The sequence below is a fragment of the Tamandua tetradactyla genome, chromosome 19 (assembly GCF_023851605.1).
Source record: "Tamandua tetradactyla isolate mTamTet1 chromosome 19, mTamTet1.pri, whole genome shotgun sequence".
Classification (NCBI taxonomy): Eukaryota; Metazoa; Chordata; class Mammalia; order Pilosa; family Myrmecophagidae; genus Tamandua; species Tamandua tetradactyla.
In genome coordinates, this window is record NC_135345.1 from 72,670,912 (window position 1) to 72,692,122 (window position 21,211).

The window sequence follows — 21,211 nt, forward strand, 5'->3', positions numbered from 1 at the left end:
CCACAGAAACAAGAAGCTGAAATCAACAAAACCTGGAAGAGAAGAGAAAGACCAACAGATGCCACCATGTGCATTACCATGTGACAAAGCAGCGAAGGATCTCCACCAGTCATTTTTTAAAAAGAAAGCATTGCCTTGATGATGCCTTGATTTGGACATCTTCCTGGCCTCAAATCTGTGAGTGAATGAATTCTTATTGTTTAACTGAACCCATTTCATGGTATTTGGTTTAACCAGTCTTGGAAATGAAAGCATCAAATATCTATTCAGTTACACACTTTACGTGCATTTTTAAAATTTATAATTTGGAAAAGGTAACAAATGTGAAATCCCCCCTGGAACTAGCCCTGGAAGGTGTTTTATTATCCACATTTTTATAGCTGAGAAAACTAATTCTCAGAGAGGTTAAGTAACTTGCCAAAATCACAGTAGTCAGCAGCTAGGATATGTGTCTGAATCAGATGTCTATTTCCACCAGACCACATGCACAAATAAATCCCTAGTAGGCTTCTTTCTCCTTTATCTCTGTTAATTTAATATGCCATTTGCATAAATTTCTGAACTGGGTTTGCAAATTGATCACCAAGGAAGTGTTCCAGCACCTGAATTACTAACCAGTAATCTCTTTACTGTTCTGGAATAATGTGTAATTATTTCACAATACACATGGCTCAAACCAGTGTTGCACTGAGTAATTAGCATTCTCATTTACCCTCTCAAGAACAACCTCCAAATTCTTATAAAATCATTAAACAAATAAAATAGTAGATATCAAAGGCCTTTCAGTTTCATTCTGGAACAGGGTCAAAGTTCAGTATTCCATTGGCAGAAGCAGTATGATTTTTGTGACTGTCCTTTTTAGGATCATTAAGATGCTGGTCTTGTGGAAATTCAGCACTGGTTTCAGGTCAGGTCTGCTGATTTAGATCATATCATATCATTTCTTCTGAAATCACTTTCAGTCTCTGCCAATTATCACAGAATTCCAAAGAACTGTCTTTCTATGGGAGACACTTCCTTCAATTAAAGCAATCTCAGGCAATACTCCTTAAGCCTGCCTGAAGAGTTCCTTTGAAATGCTTCTTTTTTCCTAGAAAGTATATATTTGATTACTTGGGGAATTCAGGGCCAGTGTTTAGGAAAATGTGACCAGTGAGTGCGGCAGTGAGCAGCTGTTACACAGAGGGTTATGGTTGTTTGTTTGCTTGTATGTGTGTATCCCAACCTCCCAAGTGTTTTGAAATTTCTACATATGATACTGCTGATAATTCTTCAATATTTTCCAGTGATCTCTGTATGCTGAATTTCAACTGTGGATTGTGAGAGAAACAATCAAAAGAGTGTTGCCCCTTGTATTAGTTAGGGTTCTCTAGAGAAACAGAATCAACAGGGAACACTCGCAAATATAAAATTTATAAAAAGTGTCTCACGTGACCGCGGGAACGCAGAGTCCAAAATCTGCAGGGCAGGCTGTGAAGCCGATGATTCCGATGGAGGGTCTGGATGAACTCCACAGGAGAGGCTCACCAGCCGAAACAGGAAGAGCCTGTCTCTTCTGAATCCTCCTTAAAAGGCTTCCAGTGATCAGATTAAGAATCACTCATTGCAGAAGACACTCCCCTTTGGCTGATTACAAATAGAGTCAGCTGGGGATATAGCTGCATTATCATGATTTAATTCTATGAAATGTCCTCATCGCAACAGACAGGCCAGCACTTGCCCAACCAGACAAACAGGTACCACCACTTGGCCAAGTTGGCACATGAACCTGACCATGACACCCCTTTAACAATCTTCTTGTCTTCATTCATTTTGGCTTAGCTCACAGCCCTGGCAATAGAGGAGTGGGGCCTTCCTGCATTCCCATCTTCCTCAAATATCTCTTCAGTCTTCTGCAACTGTTTATGTTGCTATTCAACTCCTTCCTGCTGGAATAACAATAGCTTGTTCACTTGCACAATTGATTGGTAATAGCTAAAAGGAAAGGCAAGTAGGAAAGGAGAATCTCTAAAAGAGTATTTTAGAGAACTCTTCAAGAGCCAGATATAAAGAAGAATCAAATCAATATAGAAAAGAACTGGAATGCAATTCTCGTACCTTATTCCACAATTTGAAATATTCTGTAAATATTTTTCTGATTCTCTGAATGTTTAATCCAATGTCTGGTCATGCTGTTCTATACGGGAAAATGGAGAAATGCATGCTTCATACAAATTAGAATACAGAAAACTTGGTCAAGGTGGAAAACACATTATTTTTAAAGTAATATGTGGAAAAGCTTTATTTCTGATAAAGTATAGGCCCAGATAGAAGAGGTTTATGTCATTAAGCATCAAAGCTTTAGAAAAATATTCTTGTCATATAGAAAGAATTGTTGAAATAATATTTAATTGATGCTTCTGCACCATCGTTATTAGCATTGAGTCTCCACACCTTTCTAAAGCAATTCTCTCTCCATGGGTCTATAAGTAGTTCCTATATTAGTAAAGGGTAAGAAATGCTTTTCTGGTAGCATTCCTATTAGTGAATTCTGACAACTACATATGCAGCTTTTAAGTAACTGTGTTAAGACAAGCTTGGAATCGGTGGTGGAGTTAAAAAAAAAAGTTGAAAAGAAAGGCAGAATCACTCTTTTAAAAAATGTTTAAGTTATTTTCTTAGTCTGGGTTCCCCTAAAAAATCAGAGCCTGAGACAAGGTAGTTTATTTGGGAAATGGGATGGTGCAGTAGAAAAGTTTGTTATTGAGCCTGTCATCCCTGTGGGTAAGTGGGGTTCAATCTTACTAAGGTACTCTGAGCAACCATAGTCTGCTCCTTAGAATTGTCTCTCTGAGGGAAAAAAAAAGAGGAGATTAATTGCCCACTGGCTTCCATTCTCCACTGATGAAGATTTTCTCATGGGTGTTAAACTCTCTCTCATTTCCAGATTGTGCACACATGTGTGCTACCAACAACCAAGGCAGAAGAGGAGAGATAACGTGGTAGAGCCGAGGTAAGGAGTTATCAGGTTACACGGTATGAAACTCATGCTACCCCTCCCTCCACCCCTGACAATGACTGGAGAAAAAACTAAGCAGAAAAGATATGAGGTAAGCACAAGAAATATCTAATTCCACAACAAATGTTGCCCCCACCCCACTACAATTATCATTATCATTAACAGTAAAATCCCTATCAACAGTATCCACTTTGACTGCAACTCTATGTCCAACAAAATAAGCAAGTATGACCCTTATTTATTATCTCCAGCTGTCTCTTCCTTCCTTTGATGACTCAGTCAAGAGTCAGAGCTCCAGGAGAGAACACCTAATTGGCCAAGCTTAGGTCACAGGCCTGCCCCTTGGCCGATCAGGGTGGAGAGAAGGCTTTTTTCCTTCTTATTCTTTTACAGAAGATGAGTGTTCCTTCTACATGGACTACACCTAATGGGGAAGAAACAGCGGCATTCTGGAATTGGCTTCTACCAACTCAGTGGTTAAATTTTCAGGATTGTATAAACTCATTGTTAAATAAGGCTATTATTAAAACTAGAATTATATAAACTTACAATTAAATAAATCATATTTAAACCATTTTAAATAAGTATTAAAACATCATTTCCTAATTATTTTACTACTGTTTTAGTTTATAAGCTGCTAGAATGCAATATACCAGAAATGGGATGGCTTTTAAAAAGGGAATTTATTAAATTGCAAATTTACAGTCTGAAGGCCATGAAAATGTCCAAACTAAGGCATCTATGGAAAGACACCTTAACTCCAAAGGAAGGACTGATGAAGTTCACGGTTTCTCTCAGCTGGGACTGCACATGGCGACGTCTGCTAGCTTTCTCTCCTCATTTAATAAGCCTTCCCCTGGGGGCTGTGTAGGCTTTGTTGGCTCTGAAGCTTTTTCCAAAATGGTTCCCTCTTAAAAGACTGCAGAAAGCAATTTCATCTTGAATGGATGGAGATACATCTCCACGGAAATGGAAACCATCTAATCAAAAGTTACCACCCACAATTGAGTGGGTCACATCTCCATGGAAACAATAATAAAGATCCCACCCAACAATACTGAATTAGGATTAAAGTACATGGTTTTTCTGGGATACATGACAGACTCAAACTGGCACAACTACTATCTATGTTCTTGAAATTATTGACATCTACTGTCTCTATATGATGAAAATATTATGTAATGGGGTGCTACTACAAATCTTTTCTGAACTCTGTGGCTCAGTGAAATCAGTGAAAATGGGAGTGTTTTACATCAGACAAATTCACAACAGCTACAAGTTAGGACTTGATTTATTGTTTCATTGATAATCTAAACTAAAGAAAATGATGAAGAAATGTTATTCACACAGAAAACTATGCTTCATCTGAAGCCATTACATTGTAAATAGCACAAAAAATGAAAAAATATTGTTATTCACAAACTATTATCTGATTCAGGAAAGAAGTTGTTCATGTCACTGATGAAAGAATAAAGTTAGGGCATGACATACGTCTTTGTTGTTTCACTTATGCCTTATTCATGAGCATAAATGAAAATATCTACCAGCATTTCAGTCTACACTCTTTCATTAATTGCAACTCTAGGTTGGCTATAAGAGTTTATCAAAAATCAACAAAAGCAGGCCACGGTGGCTCAGCAGGCAGGAATGCTTGCCTGAGATGCCAGAGGACCCGGGTTCACTTCCCGGTGCCTGCCCATGGTAAAAAAAAAAAGAAAATTAAAAATCAACAAAAGCATTCTATGAGAATCAATTCATTATAAGAAATTTACAATGAAAAAATAGAGAGTATTGTATGTCTTGTTATATTTGTAAATTTTATGCTACATATTCTTTGTACAAGCGTAATTTATAATGAAGTTATGTGTGAGTGTATGTGTGCATTTTCCTCCAGAGAGCCCATTGTTAAACAATTATCAGCCCACTACTGGGTAGGAGTAATTCCTCAAAAGAAAATAAGGATGTTGGGCAACTAAAAACATAAATTAAAAATGTCAACAAAGACACAGATATATAAATAGGCAATTACAAACAACACATAGGGTATGCATTAGTCAATAGAATTCCAAAAACAAGAAAGAAAACAGTGAAATCATATTGAAAAGAGTGAAAGGAGATAAGGACTCACTTGAGGGTAAGTCAAAGGGAGAGATGCTGTTGATTTTTTATTTAAACTATGAAATATGAAGCTAAATCATGGCTCAGAAAGTATAAGGGCAAGGAAGGGGAATTGATTAGAGGGGAAATGTTTGGAAGAGATATCAAGGGAACTATCAGAGGGTGCTACGTCTTATTGTAATTACTCTGTAATGCCCAGATAACAGTTTATATATAGTAACTTAAGTAAATGATGGCCATTGGAAGTATAAATCCATCATTGTATTATATATTGACCTCGGCTTTGCTATTTACTAGCTGTGTGATATAGATCAAATTAATCTTTCTGACTCTCAGTTTTCTTATCTATAAAATGGAGATAATATTATCTATTTTATTGTATTGTTTTATGAATTAAAAATGCTTGTCTTATGCAACCTTAGAATAGTATTTAGAATTGGCAGCCAGTTAGCATATTATTATTGTAATGATTTTGGATCCATGTCTTTTTACTTTTTACTTTTTTTGACCCCTCCCTTAATGCTGAGTTGTCAGTGATCACTTTCTCTGTTTATGCTGTGTCTGCCTCCTTTAGTGCTCCTTTTACTTTTTGGTGAGAAAGCAAAAAATGGCCCTTATGACAACCAGAACATAATATTCTCAACAGAACATAAACTATGCTCAAAACAAGCCATAGACAAGGCCATTTCAGGACCACAGAAATGTCTAAACATTCCTCCTTTTGACTAACGTGAGTGATTGTTTACCAATAACTACAAGGCTTGCTTTTACACTCCCATTTCTTTATGTTACAATTCTCAATCATGGAACTGCTCCTGCTGTTTCCAAACTTCCAGTCCAGAACTGGTTCTTCCTTCCTTAGCCCTGTCCTCAGAGTCATCCAACAGAAGCTCAAATCACAGAAGAAGTACTTCCCAGCTTCCCCTTACTGAGATGATTCCTATGGAGTGTAGCCTCCCTTGTGGCCCCAAGCTAAATAGGCTCAATTAAAAAAAAAATGCGAGTGTATTCCTGGTAGTCTTTGGCCAGTGGGCTTCAGCAGTGGAGATGTAATCAGTAAATGATTAGAAACATTGATAACCAAGTATGGTTTGTCAATAATTTTGCATTAAGTAAGAACATATGTGATTTTTAGTAAGTTGCTAAGGGAAGCAATAAATTGCTGGTGGACAGAAATCCTCATAAATTATATTTGAGCTCAGGGTGAGTTCTGGAGAATTGAGACTGATACATATTTGTAGCTCTGTTTTCTGGCAGGAAAAGCCCTGTGCCCATTATGCTAAATATATTTATTTAATGATTAATCCCCTTGTATGTAACTCATCTCCTATCACTGCTCCTGCCCCCTCCGTTACAGGGATATCCTCTTCAGTCCATTTGAGTTTCAACTCCTCATGCAGTGCTGCTATCACACCCACATCCCCCTCCCTCTGCTTGAGTGCACATCCTAGAGCAGGTCCTCCCCCAGGTGGGAACTTTCCTTACCTGGCCTTGCTTGAATATCCTGCACTGGACCATTGTGGATCCCCTATGCTAGGGTGGATGCCTACTGTGCTCAGCTCCCCCTGATTCTCTGGGACTGAATTGTCCAGGAAAAGGAAGAGAACTGCAGGTTTATTTATTTATTTATTTTTCTGCATGGGCAGGTACTGGGAATCTAACCCTGGTCTCTGGCATGGCAGGCAAGAACTCTGCCACTGAGCCACCATTGCACCGCCCCTCCAAGTTTATTTTTAATTAGGAATTTCTAATTTTGTATCTTTAGCTATCCATGTGTTCTAATAAGACTGATGTCTTTGTTTCTCTTTGGTAGCATTGATGGACCTAGAATCTTTTTTTTTATTAATTAAAAAAAAAATTAACTAACACAACATTTAGAAATCATTCCATTCTACATATGCAATCAGTAATTCTTAATATCATCACATAGATGTATGATCATCATTTCTTAGTACATTTGCATCGATTTAGAAAAAGAAATAGCAAGACAACAGAAAAAGAAATAAAATGATAATATAGAGAAAAAAATAAAAATAAAAAATAAAAAAATACATAAAAAAACTAAAAAAAACTGTAGCTCAGATGCAGCTTCATTCAGTGTTTTAACATAATTACATTAAAATTAGGTAGTATTGTGCTGTCCATTTTTGAGTTTTTGTATCCAGTCCTGTTGCACAGTCTGTATCCCTTCAGCTCCAATTACCCATTATCTTACCCTATTTCTAACTCCTGATGGTCTCTGTTACCAATGACATATTCCAAGTTGATTCTCGAATGTCGGTTCACATCAGTGGGACGATACAGTATTTGTCCTTTAGTTTTTGGCTAGACTCACTCAGCATAATGTTCTCTAGGTCCATCCATGTTATTACATGCTTCATAAGTTTATTCTGTCTTAAAGCTGCATAATATTCCATCGTATGTATATACCACAGTTTGTTTAGCCACTCATCTGTTGATGGACATTTTGGCTGTTTCCATCTCTTTGCAATTGTAAATAACACTGCTATAAACATTGGTGTGCAAATGTCCGTTTGTGTCTTTGCCCTTAAGTCCTTTGAGTAGATACCCAGCAATGGTATTGCTGGGTCATATGACAATTCTATATTCAGCTTTTTGAGGAACCGCCAAACTGCCTTCCACAGTGGTTGCACCATTTGACATTTCCCACCAACAGTGGATAAGTGTGTCTCTTTCTCCACATCCTCTCCAGCACTTGTAATTTTTTGTTTTGTTGATAATGGCCATTCTGGTGGGTGTGAGATGATATCTCATTGTGGTTTTGATTTGCATTTCTCTAATGGCCGGGGACCTTGAGCATCTCTTCATGTGCCTTTTGGCCATTTGTATTTCCTCTTCTGAGAGGTGTCTGTTCAAGTCTTTTTCCCATTTTGTAATTGGGTTGGCTGTCTTTTTGTTGTTGAGTTGAACAATCTCTTTATAAATTCTGGATACTAGACCTTTATCTGATATGTCGTTTCCAAATATTGTCTCCCATTGTGTAGGCTGTCTTTCTACTTTCTTGATGAAGTTCTTCGATGCACAAAAGTGTTTAATTTTGAGGAGCTCCCATTTATTTATTTCTTTCTTCAGTGCTCTTGCTTTAGGTTTAAGGTCCATAAAACCGCCTCCAATTGTAAGCTTCATAAGATATCTCCCTACATTTTCCTCTAACTGTTTTATGGTCTTAGACCTAATGTTTAGATCTTTGATCCATTTTGAGTTAACTTTTGTATAGGGTGTGAGATATGGGTCTTCTTTCATTCTTTTGCATATGGATATCCAGTTCTCTAGGCACCATTTATTGAAGAGACTGTTCTGTCCCAGGTGAGTTGGCTTGACTGCCTTATCAAAGATCAAATGGATGGACCTAGAATTTTAAGACGTGGGAAGTTAATGGGGATGTTTTCCTTTTCTTCTTATTTTTCTTTTAAGACAAAAACCATCATTCTTTTTCTCTTGCCCAGATTAAACTGAAGAATACCAGGATTTTCCCAATTTGGGTCAATCTATTTCTCTTGCTTCCTTTCCAAATACACTCTGAAATGTAATTTTAACACTTCAGGTACTGTGAGCTCTTTGCCCAACCACAAATATGCCATGCTCTTTTACACATTGGCACATATGCACTTCTTCCTGGCATGCTCTCACCCCATTTTCTGTCTGTAGGGCTCTGACTTATTCTGTAAGACTCAGACCAAATGTCCCCTTCTCTGTGAAATCTTCTCCAACTCTGCTAGGGTGAATATGTCCTTCCTTTCTCTTTTCAGAGCATTTAGAGCATATGTTATTGAACTGCTGCCACTGACTGGCCATGAAACCTTGGGCAAATCACTTAAAACCTTTCTGAGTCTCAGTGTCCTCATGGGTTACATGGGGAAAATAATGCAATTGTACCAATTTCATAGTGTTGTTACACTATGTTGTTGCATATGTTGTTACACTATGAAATCAGATAATGCATAAGCCATCACAAATAGTCAAAATGCTAATTATTATTGTTATGATTATCTGATTATGTCAGATATAATATATATATAATAATATATATATTATATAATATATAATATATTGTGTATTTGTATATATTTAGTTGCAGAACTGAATCCAACATCCAAAACATAAAATGCAATATGTTTTTATAGGAATTCATTCATTCAAGAAATATTTTCAAGTGCTTACTGTGTGCCAGGCATGATATTATGACCAGAAGAGTTATAGTCTGAGTCATGGGATTCATAGTCTAGTAGGAAATAAAGAAATTTAGCGAATAATTACAGAAATAAATTGATGCAAATTGTGATAAGCCTTAAGAAGGAAAATAACTGCCAGGTCCGTAAGAGAATGAAGGAGATGTTAATTCAAATTAGGAGATAGAAAAGCATTTCTGAAGTGATTTTTATCTGAGACCCAAAGGTTGAGTAGAAATTAAACAAGCAAGTAGTGCATGAAAGAGAGGACAGTATGTACGAAAGTCTGAGGCAAGAAAGAACCATGGCTCCTTTAAGTCAGGTTTTGCTATGAGTTGAATGAGAAGGAGGGGTGAGGGGTGGTATGAGGTGAGATGAAGAGGTAATCTGAGGACTATCATGCTCACTTTAAGGAGTTTTGTGGGTAATAAAAAAGACAGTGGAAACCCTTTGAACGTTTTACTCAGAGGTATGACCTGATCCCAGTTCCCTCTCCTCCCCTAAATATTCTGGCTATACATGGAAAACATAAAGCAGGGGCACAGGTAAGGTGACATGGTGGTCCTGGGAAGAAATGGATTTGGGTGATAACCAGTAGAGACAGAAAGACAGTGGAGGGATTAGAAATGCATTTTGGAGGTAGAATTGACAGGTCTGAATGATGGATTGAATGCCGTTGGTATGAATGGGGTGTTTAGCATGACCAAGTTTCTGGCTTTGAGCAGGAGGAAAAGTAAGAGTAGAGGAGCAATTTGCTAAGACGGCAGAACCTGAAGGAGGAGCAGTATTTTGAGAAAAGATAGAGTTCAGTTTTGGCCATATTAAATGCATATGAAATGACTGTGAGACAATCAAGTGGAAATATCAAGTATTTCTGTTGTTTATGAGTCTGGAGGCCAAAAGAAAGTTCTGAGCACAATAAAGAAATTTGGGAATTGTCATCATAAAGATTAAATTCCTGTGTCCTTTCTTTCTCCTCCTCTCATTATTGACAAAACCCTTTATCTTATTTAGTATACTTTTCCTGGATAATTTGCTATCCTAAATATATTATAAATGAATGGTATTTGTAGAAAACCAGTGGCTTTCTCTGAAGACTAATATAGTTCAGTTCTGTGATAACACAAAAAGTGTTCCTTAAAAATCACAGTGCCATGCAAATTTGTGCAATAAACGCCATAGGGCTTATTGGAAAAAGGGGACACAACACTAAAAAGTTTCACCAGCTATACACTGATAAAAAGGATAGAAACAATAAAAAATGGTAGCACAGTTTTACTCATGTTAAGTGGTTAAGCAATGCATAAATACTTCAACAAATGTGGTATTTCATCTTGAAAAGACCTGAAGACCTAGTTGAAATGGACTTCGGAAGAGTTGCAACTTGTGAATGTTGAAGTGGTGGAAGGAGGCTTATCTGAAATCAGACAGAAGCTGTAACACCAGTTGTGGACGACTGTGGCCGGGAGTCCTTCATCAACACATCACAGTTAAACAATTCACGGCCTTAAATCCAGGGGCGTGATTTTCCTTTGAGATGTAGGTACTTGCAGGTGTGTGATTATAGAACAGTTAACAGCTTTTCAAAATTGAAAATTTGATCCAAAGTTTAGCAATCTTCAGTTGCCTTCTTAATCACTGCTAGAAATTCTTTTGTGGCGTTCCTATCTGTACATGGGACTTCATCAGACAGCTTAAGTCTCTGGAAATTTTAATGATGTTTGAAACCACCAAACTAGCCAATGCTCTCACTGAAATGAGCCACTTCTGCAGAATTTCATTATTTCCACTTAGATCTTTGGATATTGTGTCTCCTCTTTGATTGCAGGAAAGGTTGTTACCAATATTTTTCTCTATTTAGTCTCCAATCCATATGCTCAACACTTTTTTGAGGCTTTTGTTTTTAATAACTTTACAGCACTTTAAGTTGCTCCAGCCACAGATTTTGCTTATATATTTTACCCAGTTGTTGTCTCTTACGGTTGAAAATCTGAATTCTTTTATGCCTGCTGCTCAGGAGATATCACTGTTCTTTCAATATCTTTTTTTATTCCCAACTTCTTAATGTTAAAGCTTTCTTTTTCCATGCACAGCTTAATGTTTTGAAGCAAGGTATTTAGATATATTTGAGATGATGAATGAGGTTTTATTTATTTTTAATACAAAAGTTTACAAGTGCAAAAGGATAGCAAAACACAACCTTGAAAGATAACACATGCAATAAACTGAGGTAGCTACAGCTGTTCGCGTGGGTGTGTGCACTTCATGCATTTCTATTTGACTCATTTCACCTGGGTCCAGTTTTGTATGTTTACCTAGTGTTTTCTGCAGGTAAAATCATGCACAAGCAATGTGAAATTCACATTGTGCTCAAATTGTTCCCAATGCAGCAATTGTGTTGGAACAAATTTAAATTTTCAAAACAAGCATTATAGCAGAACTCACTTTACTTTACTCCTATTCTCAAACTTTCTTAGTAGAGCATCCAAGTTTCAGAAAATAGAAATGTTTGTAATAGATTGGGAAACACATTTTACTCTTAAATTGTGTATTAAATCTATTCTTGATGAGGTGGAAAGTGTTGGTGAAGTGGGCATTAAATGGATTGTTTGATATATATTCTAGGCCTTGAGTGATTTTTTTAACCTTAACTTTGAAATGATTTAATTGGATTGCTAGAATTTTTATTTATAAGCTTATCATAGAAAGTTCTCTCTGTGTCCTCTTTTATTGCCTGCTCTTATTTCTTCTATCTCTATCTACCCATGTATCTATGTATCTATGTGTCTACATATGTATGCATGTGTCTATCTAATCTATCTCTATCTAATCTATTACCTGTCTTTCCATGTATTTGCCTTGTACCAATTCAGCCTGATTAGAGGTGCATATGGGACAAATATAAGAATATCAGAAAGGCTTTGTTTACATAATTATACCTAGAATTTTAGGTATAATAGAAACAATCTATACACAGAATTTAAAAGAAAACCTTAGCATTTACAAAAACTATATTCTTATATTAGTCATATAAGGGTATGGTGGTTTAATTTTAGATCCTATGATAAGTAAAAAATGGTTGCTGTAGTTAACAAAGTATATTCTATTTGATAACTAGTGGAATTAGAATTCTTAATAGCTGATGGTGAAAAATTCATAATTCATTAAGAACAATTACAGATTTTTTACTTTTATCAAGTCCAAGTTCAATAAAACTAAAAGTTTAATTCAAATGACACACATGCACACACAAACATTAATGAAAATGCATCAAGCATTTTCTGAGGGCCAGAGATTTGCTGGTGTTTTTTGCATGTTTTCTCTACTCATCACTGTGATTTTTCACATGGCAGGAATAAGCTAAAAAAAAAAAAAAGAAAAGAGAAATAATTGACTTTGACAATAATCTTTTTGTTGAAGAGGCTAAATTCCAAAGGTCCTCAGAATTTCAGAAAGGGTGGCTTGTGTTGTGGTACTTGTATTCAGGCAAATTTCTTCTTTGCCGCAGCTGAATTTTGTTAGGTACTTTAATTTAGTAAAAAATGTTTTGACATGCGTTAAAAACAAGTAAAAATGATTTCCAGCAATGAGCCTGCTTTGGCACCCTGGGATTGGCAATGCCTTCCTGACCAAAAGGGGGAGAAGAATTATAACAGAATAAGGTATCAGTGCCTGAGAGAGCTCAAATAGAGTCGAGAAGTATTCTGGATGCGACTTTTATGCAATCTTCAGCTAGATATTGCTTTTTACCATGGTTTGTCAAACCCAAACGAAAATCATTCATGTTAACCCTAAAGTACACCTAGGGCTCTAGCTGAGATGCTACAAAGGTTCCTTGCAACATGATTACGTTCCAGAAAACTACAACCTCCAAATGGGTTCCTAGGCCAGATAAATCCTGAAACCCAGAGTGTCAGCCTCTCCAGAATATCAACTAATTAATCCCCCATCCTATTTTATTGACAGATCATTTCAGCATGAAAAAGTTAGAAGGGTCTTACCCCTAATACCCCTAAAAATCAGGAGACAAATCAAAGGAAAAGGTAGAGTTATAATAGAGAAGATGGGATTTAACAATTGAGTATGACTGCTGAATCATTGTGTTGATATTTCTTTTAGTCTCCAGTATCTTGGAAGAGCCAGAAGGAAAATCTTGAAACTGTGCAACTGTAACCCATAATAAACTCTGAAATCTGTTCTATAACTAATTGTTGCAGTGTGTTTTGAAATTTATTGCTTTTTTGGTATATATGGTATTTTTCAGAATAAAAAATTTAAAAAGTAAAAAGGTTAATAAGTTTATTTCTCTTTTAAAGGTGTATATGAGAATTAATTTGAAAATTTATTACAATTTAATTAAAAAATAATTATCTTGAGCTTAACAAATGTGTAAAGCTATGTTGATTATCGTTAAAGCTTGGAGTCCAGAAATTTTCTATCTGCCAGTTTATTGATCATATGCTGTTTCTTTGCTGACTGATGACTGCAGGTGATATAGAAGGATAAAGAACAATTTTAGAGTTTTTCTTAGAAGCTGCTCTATCCATGGGCTGTGACCTCTTTGAAGGTTATGATTATGTCATCTTAGAAAATTTTATTTCTATTGCTTGATAGCTAGAGATATTCATAATGCATATGTTGGATTCATGTCTGATAGAAAAGAAAAATCTTTAGGTCCAGGGCTGGACAAATGCCTTTTACTATTAAATTTGTTTTGGAAATGATCTTAAATGCTAAATGACATAAAATAGAAACTAATGATTTATATAAGCAGTGGCTATGACTGGTGAGCTAAGAAACATAAATGTATTCACTAAAAATCTGCTAAAATTAACAAAGGTTCAGAAAAGAGATTTAATACCATTTTATACATAGTTATATCAGTAATGAGTTAGACAGCATAATAAAAAATAACATCACATACTTATCAGCAACAGAAACATTGAATTCTCGATAATAATTTCAAATAGATGTTATTTGATTTATATGTAGAATACTGAAAAACTGAGCTGTAAAAGAAGACTTTAATAAATGAAGAAATATACCATGTTTCTGGGTGGGAAAAATGACTGTAGAGATGCTAATTATTTACCAATTTGTTTACAGATTTAATAAAATTTTCAACTTCCTTTTAGATTTTGATGAAAGGATTCTTCATGTGGGAAAATAAATGGGTGATAATTGTTATAAACAAATTAGAAAAATACTCTGAAATATATTTTATCAAATATTGAAATATTTTATAAAGCTAATCAGTAAAATGGCATTGATAGAGGAAATGTCCGCTGAAAGATCTTCCAGGATACATAAAATTTCATATATGTAAAATCAGAAACTGTGAAGGCTCTGAATGTTACCCTACTTGAACAATTTTATATTCGCATACACATATTTGCAGAAACACCTACAGATACATAGTAAGAGATCAGAATTTTATTTTATTCACAGGTAAAACAGCCCTGAAAGTTGTCCCTCCATACTTAGACCCGCAGATGTCACAATGAGAAGTGGATAGATAAATAAATCCTTCTCGTGGGTTGGAATTGCATTGTAGGTGATGAACCCAGAACTATGAATTTCTCCACTTCTATATAAGTGGAGAATATCCATCTTCCTCTTGGTAGAAGTGGAAGGATCCTTGATCTTACCCTTTAGAATGTAAATTAATCCCTCAAGGAGGAAGATAAGACTAGGGTCTGGAAGTTTACAACCCAGAATGTTCTCTTTGGAAATGTAAACATCCAGGAAGATAATACACAGCTAGGTGTCTAGCTCAGTCACCCTTTCTTTTATCACAGATTCTTACCCTAGAATGTAACCAATAGACTCTCAAAGATAAGGGAATTTTTTTAAAAAATCGTTTTGATGGGAGCAATTAGCTCCACATTTAGAGAGACAAATGTCTGAATATCTAATACTGGAGGACTGTGGAAGGTAAATTTTTCTTTTATTTTCATGGCACATCAATTATCATGGCTCAGGAAGTGGTGTTCTGAGAGATCCAAGGAGGATTTATTTTCCCACAATGTATGTTAATATATTTTTAACATATATTAACCTAAATTAAAGTTTTTCAAAAAATGATATGAGAAAAAATGAGGTTTTGATTTGGGAAAATTTATCTAAACTGTCTAAAGAGTTAAATGTGAAATATCAGAATGTGAGAGGTCTAGAAGAAGATAGATATAATATATGGTCAAATTTATGTATGAGGAAACATTTTTCCAGACTTAAAAGTAATGCAAGAAATCAGAAAGAAGAAGATAAATAGATCTGATTATGTAGAAAGATGAAATGTCTATAAGATCAATATATAAGTTAAAAGATCAAGATAATTATTCCAAAAATATGCCAGAGAAGAGATAAATATTTTCAATATATGATTGCACTGGCCAAGTATTTTTATTCTCACATTTCTTGTGAGAACAACCATGGATATTACTTCTTTAAAATTTGATTACAATTATAATTATGGACTTAAAAATCATTATATTCTTTGATATAGGCACTCTAATTGTAGGGATATATCTAAGGGATATGGATGAAATATGCTAAACTGTTTTACCCATGAACAAGAGTCATAACTTTATTTATAAAGGAGAAAAATGAAAATAAACTAAATTTTCAACAATACGAATCTTTTATGATGAGGGGATATCCATACAATGGAACATTTTGTAGTCATAAAATGGTATTTACTAAGATTAGGACTAACACTATCAGATTAGCTGAACAAAAGATGAATACAGAATTATTATGATCATATAATCTCAATAAAACATAGGGAAAGTCTGGAGAAAAAACTCAAGCTGATAAGAATAATTATTTTTCAGTAGTAAGATTACAGGTGACGTTAATTTTCTTCCCTAGGAATTTTTTGTGGTCTCCAAGTTTTTGTTGAGCCCATAATTCATAATCTTGAAATGTGATTTTTTTTTATAGGGGTAATTATTCAAAGGAGAAATTTTATAGCCTTTGCACAAAAGGTGACCATCAAATAGGGTGCAGTTGCTAAAGACCACTCTCAGGACCCCAATGATCCTAAGAATTTTTTTTTTCCACATTTCTAAGGCTTAGCAGGAAAGTATACAATACAGCAAGAGCATTAAAGAATATGCATCACAGCTAAAGGTTATCTCACGTCAAGGCATCCAGAGTAACCATATGTGAGTTCCATTTGTCCTCCCACTGATAAAGTTCAATAGATACAATTTTCCTCTCAGATCAGGAACCACTGATGTGTGCACCAAACACCTCGGGACCACGGAGCCTAAAAGGAATCTTGGATGTGGTTTCTCATACTCTGATGGTCATATATGTATATTCTTTCAGTGTAACCAGCCCTAAAGGCAGAGGCCATTGGGATCTCACCGTGATCAGGTACAAATCATCCTATTCACTGTTATGAATAAACAATGCTGACAAATTGCTACAAAATGCCCTGAAACTCCTTGGATCCATGGTTACAAAGCAACATTGTCCATCCGTTTCATGTCTTGACAAAGAACAAGTGTTGTGCAAGTACGTCTTTTCTTCCATACAATAACTCAGGCCAAATCCAAGCCTGCTTGAATTAACTTTCAATTCACAGCCTTGTGCAGCCTGCAATATTAGTAGATGACCTGGCATAGAGATCAGCCACTCAATTTGGGATGACTGTTTTTCCCAAGAGAGTGATGAGGAAGTACATCAGCAACCTTTCAGGGAGTAACCGACCCATTTACAGATGCAGATTTTAGATCAGATATCCATTTTGCAGCTACAACTGCACACATGTGCAGAGAATATCATAGGAGCATCTCTGGACTTGGAGGACCTTATTTTAAGCTATTCATTTAAATGCAAATTTTCACTAGCTGTGTTTGCACAAAATTATTTTTGGATTATTAATTTGATTTGTTTTATGTGGTAAATATTTACTTCAAGGTTTATGTTCCTTTAGCAAAAGTTATCAATATGTTTTAAAACATAACCTCTGACAGACTTGAACTCTTGGTAGTAGGGATGGTTTATTGCATATCATATTTAGGGCCTCTTTTAGTGTATGTTAGAAATGAAATACAGTAGTTACTGAATGAAATTCAAATGTCATCTGACTTAGCATAGTTTTTAGATTTCAGGTTGATTCTTGAAATCTAATTTTCTGGACTCCAAGCTTAATCATTGCAATTTCCATAAATAATATTTATGACAATTTTCTAAATAGGTAGTATATGCAAAAATGCTTTCTTTTTTTAGAGTGCCTAGAAATATTTTTGTGAGTGTTTTGGGGCGTATTGTGAATATATATATCTTAGAACTTTGATCCCAAAGTATATCATTCGGAGACATGTAGCTATGGCTGTATCTATCTATCTATCTATCTATCTATCTATCTATCTATCTATCTATCTATCTATCTATCTGTCTATCTGTCATCTATCTACCTACCTACCATCTATCTAATTCAAGAATCTATTGTCACTTTGTAATTTTCCTAAAATCTCACAGAGAAACCTTTATTTGCTAGAACACGGATTTTCAGAATCATATATAGTCTTAACTTGCAAATCAAAATCACTACTATATATTTGGTTGTTTATTTTACTGCTCTGGGTCTCAATTTCCATAGATGAAGTAAGAAAATCCATGATCAAGTATGCCCGTAATTTTCTTTGTTATAAAGGTATTAGTGATTATCATAATTTCTCAGTTATCTATACCACCCTGAAAAAGGGTAGATTAATGATCCAAACATAGTATTTTAATCGATAATGTCAAAGTCTAAGTTATCTTTTTGTCATGTTTCTACCAAGTCAACAAATGGTTTAGTTTGAATCTTAGTTTGTTCATTCTGTCAGTTTTAAATAGACCAACCAGGAAGAATTCAAGGGAAGGAAATAATGAAATAATTTATGTAATTCACAAAACAAGATATAATCTGACCATTCTCTGAATGACTGATAAATAGATATATAAATGGTGACTAAAACAAATCCAACTTTTCCATGTGTTTTAAAGTACAATAATCTCATTGGAAAATTTTACCATTCTGCTGGTGTTAAGCTATAGACATATGCTGCCTCTGTCAGTCTTGAGAATTTTGCAATTTTTTACATTAAGATCCTTCACAGTAGGATGCACCAATTTTCCCACTCTTTAGGGGTTGATTATCACTTTAAAGAATATGAACTTAGCAAGATGGTTCTTTGTTCAAATAGCCTCAAGAAACACTGCGTAAATAACACTAAATAGGTCTTTACTGGAGGACTCCTTTTGGGGCTAATGTGTTTGAAAAATCTGTAAGAGGAGGGTACACTATATAAAAAAGGATTTAGTGTTTCTCAAAAATTATATTTCTATAGAACTTAACCATTCTCATTTTTGAAAGCACCTCATTGTGTCAGTGTTCCAGAGGTCTCCTGGGGCCTGCTCTTACTGGCTTGTAAAAGTCGATTTTATCTTTCACTTACAGAGCTCCAGAGACATCATGTAGGTAGCTGGAAACTAGCCATGGTGGGAGTATTGACACAAGGGAAATCAGCAAATGCTACAAAACAGGGTTCTCTCCCCTGGAAAACTGGTTTGTTAAATATTTACCACTGTGATAGTCATAGCACACACTTTATCTCTCTTATTCACTACTATATGTCCAGAATTCAGAGAAAGTGCCTGTCACATGCACAATAGATATTCTATAAGTATTTGTGGCATAATTAAGGGTGAACTAAATCACTCAGAAATAAACATTTGTTTTTACTTTTCTTGAAGATCTTCCAGGGCATGTACTTTATCACAAACTCAGAATAATGTTCTTAAAATGTCAAGAACTTCTTTCATACCAACTACACTTTTTTCCCTGCTTAAACATAAAGATTTATTTTAAAACTTCTCAATAATTTACGAAGCTGGAGAGAAAGTGATATCTTCTGGTTGCCAGTTTTTTGCTACAAGAAATCCTCATAGAAAGCTGGAAGAAATCAGTCTTCTGTTGAGTGTTATACTGAATCAGTCTTTCAAGTGGAAAGAATGTTTCATAGCTGGTTTGCATTAGTGACATGGTTATCAGGTTGTGAGTCTGGCATGGGGCAATTAATAAGTTTAAAAATCCAAATCATAAATCTATCCTGCTTCACTTCTGAGCCACCTCAATTAATATTATTTCAGTGCTTACTAGAAACTGAGTAAGAAGTGCTTATATTTTGATATTTGAATTAGAATTGTGCAATTCTTCTCTCAAATCACTTGCTCTTGCTGAAAAGTTCTTCCTCCTAAGAACGGTTAGCAAGTCATTTGACTTTTTTGTCAGATCGGTTCCTGAAAGTCTGATAGATGTACAATTAAGCCGCTTGGCTCATGCTGAATTACGAATTTCTTTGTATGAGCTGTTACCCATAAGCCAGTCAATGACACTGAAATCTTTTAATAAGGAATTCTATTAGTATTATATAAGGTAGTGGTTCTCAAACTTTGGAGCGTATTTACATCACCTATGGTGTTACTTTAAAATGCTGTATGAAGCTTTTTCTGAATATATCTTTAATTTCTCTTCAAATGAATTGCTATAAAGTACTTCACTGGCATATCTAAAAGAAGGGAAAAGATATTCACAATATTTTTTATTCCTTCACTCCTCTAAGCCTCATTTTCTGTCACACAATGAGTCCTATATATGCCTTCTCATTAAGAGCTTTCAAACCTGTCCCCTTCTACATCTAACCTACTCTTCCTACCTTGATTAATGGGATAGTCCCCTACTGGTTTCCTTACTTATAGTCTTAATTCACTTCAATTAATCTTTGTTGCAGAGTTATTATTCTAAAATACATAAGGTTGTATCCATAAGTAACAATTTGTCAATAGTTCTTCAATATATCTTACAGTGTTTTCCAATAGGCATAATGCATAGTATTAGCGGAACCTAACAAGATTTATAGATAGGACATGGATAAACATTAAACATAGTTATAGAAGAATGTAGGCACAAAATGGCAGAGTAGGAAATTTATTAAAATAATCACTCCCTCCACTAGAAACATGAAAGAGCTGGAAAAAGGGATTGGAATTAACAGGTGAGTAACCCTGGAACCAGAATGGACATTTAAAACAACTATAGGAGTGCCAGAGGAAACCAGAGGATGACAAGAGTTCAGCTTTTATAACTGGAAGTATGAACCAGTGACTACCTCTCATTGCTCAGTCCCACAGCAGTGGATCCAGAAATGGTTGTGACTGCAGGAATGCAGCCTGGATTCCAGGAGTGGCTGGCTGGGCCCAGAGCTGGCAGAGGAGATCTCCTCCTATAAAAATTAGGGTTGAGGGTAAAGGTTAGTCAAGGGGCATCCCTGAGGGAACACTGTAGAAGCCAGCTTCAGTTTTTGGTTCTCTGGGCAGCAGCACTTCTTCCATAGCATCCACTTGAAAGTAAAGAGCTGGCTATTTGTTCTTTTTCCTTCTGTATATGCACATTTCCTGGTCTGACTCCTGATGGCCCTGCATAGACTTTGTCCTTGGTCTCAGCCATCTCTGCAGCAGTGACTTCTGGCATCAGGCCAGAAAATGCCAGGATTTAAAGAACTAGTGCACTTTTTTGTTTCTTTTGCTTCTTCTTTCTCTTGTGTTGTTTAGTCTGGCAAATCTCTGAAGGTACAGCACAGATGCTACCTTTTGTTTCTTGCAGAAATAGTATCTGGCCTTACAACAGCATCCAGGATATAAAGAGTTAGTGCACTCTTTTTCATTTTGGTTGTTTTTTGTTGTTGTTGTTTCTTTTTCTGTTTGTGTTTTTGTTTCTTGTAGATCCCTGAGGGATGAGCAGGGAAGCTCTTCTAGGTTTCAGTCTTGAAAGCAGCAGCTTCTGGCTTCCCACAGGGATATAATAAGAGACATGGACATCATTGTGTGTGTGTGCAGGTGTTTTGTCTGT

General features: G+C 35.6%; 1 long non-coding RNA gene across 1 annotated transcript in view; it reads left to right on the forward strand.

The window, feature by feature from the left end:
- Positions 1–21,211, forward strand: part of LOC143663686 (uncharacterized) — a 72,075-nt gene that overhangs the window by 14,614 nt on the left and 36,250 nt on the right. The window contains exon 4 of the long non-coding RNA XR_013166121.1: positions 2,927–2,992. This is a non-coding gene — a long non-coding RNA (uncharacterized LOC143663686). The remainder of the gene's footprint in view (positions 1–2,926; positions 2,993–21,211) is intronic.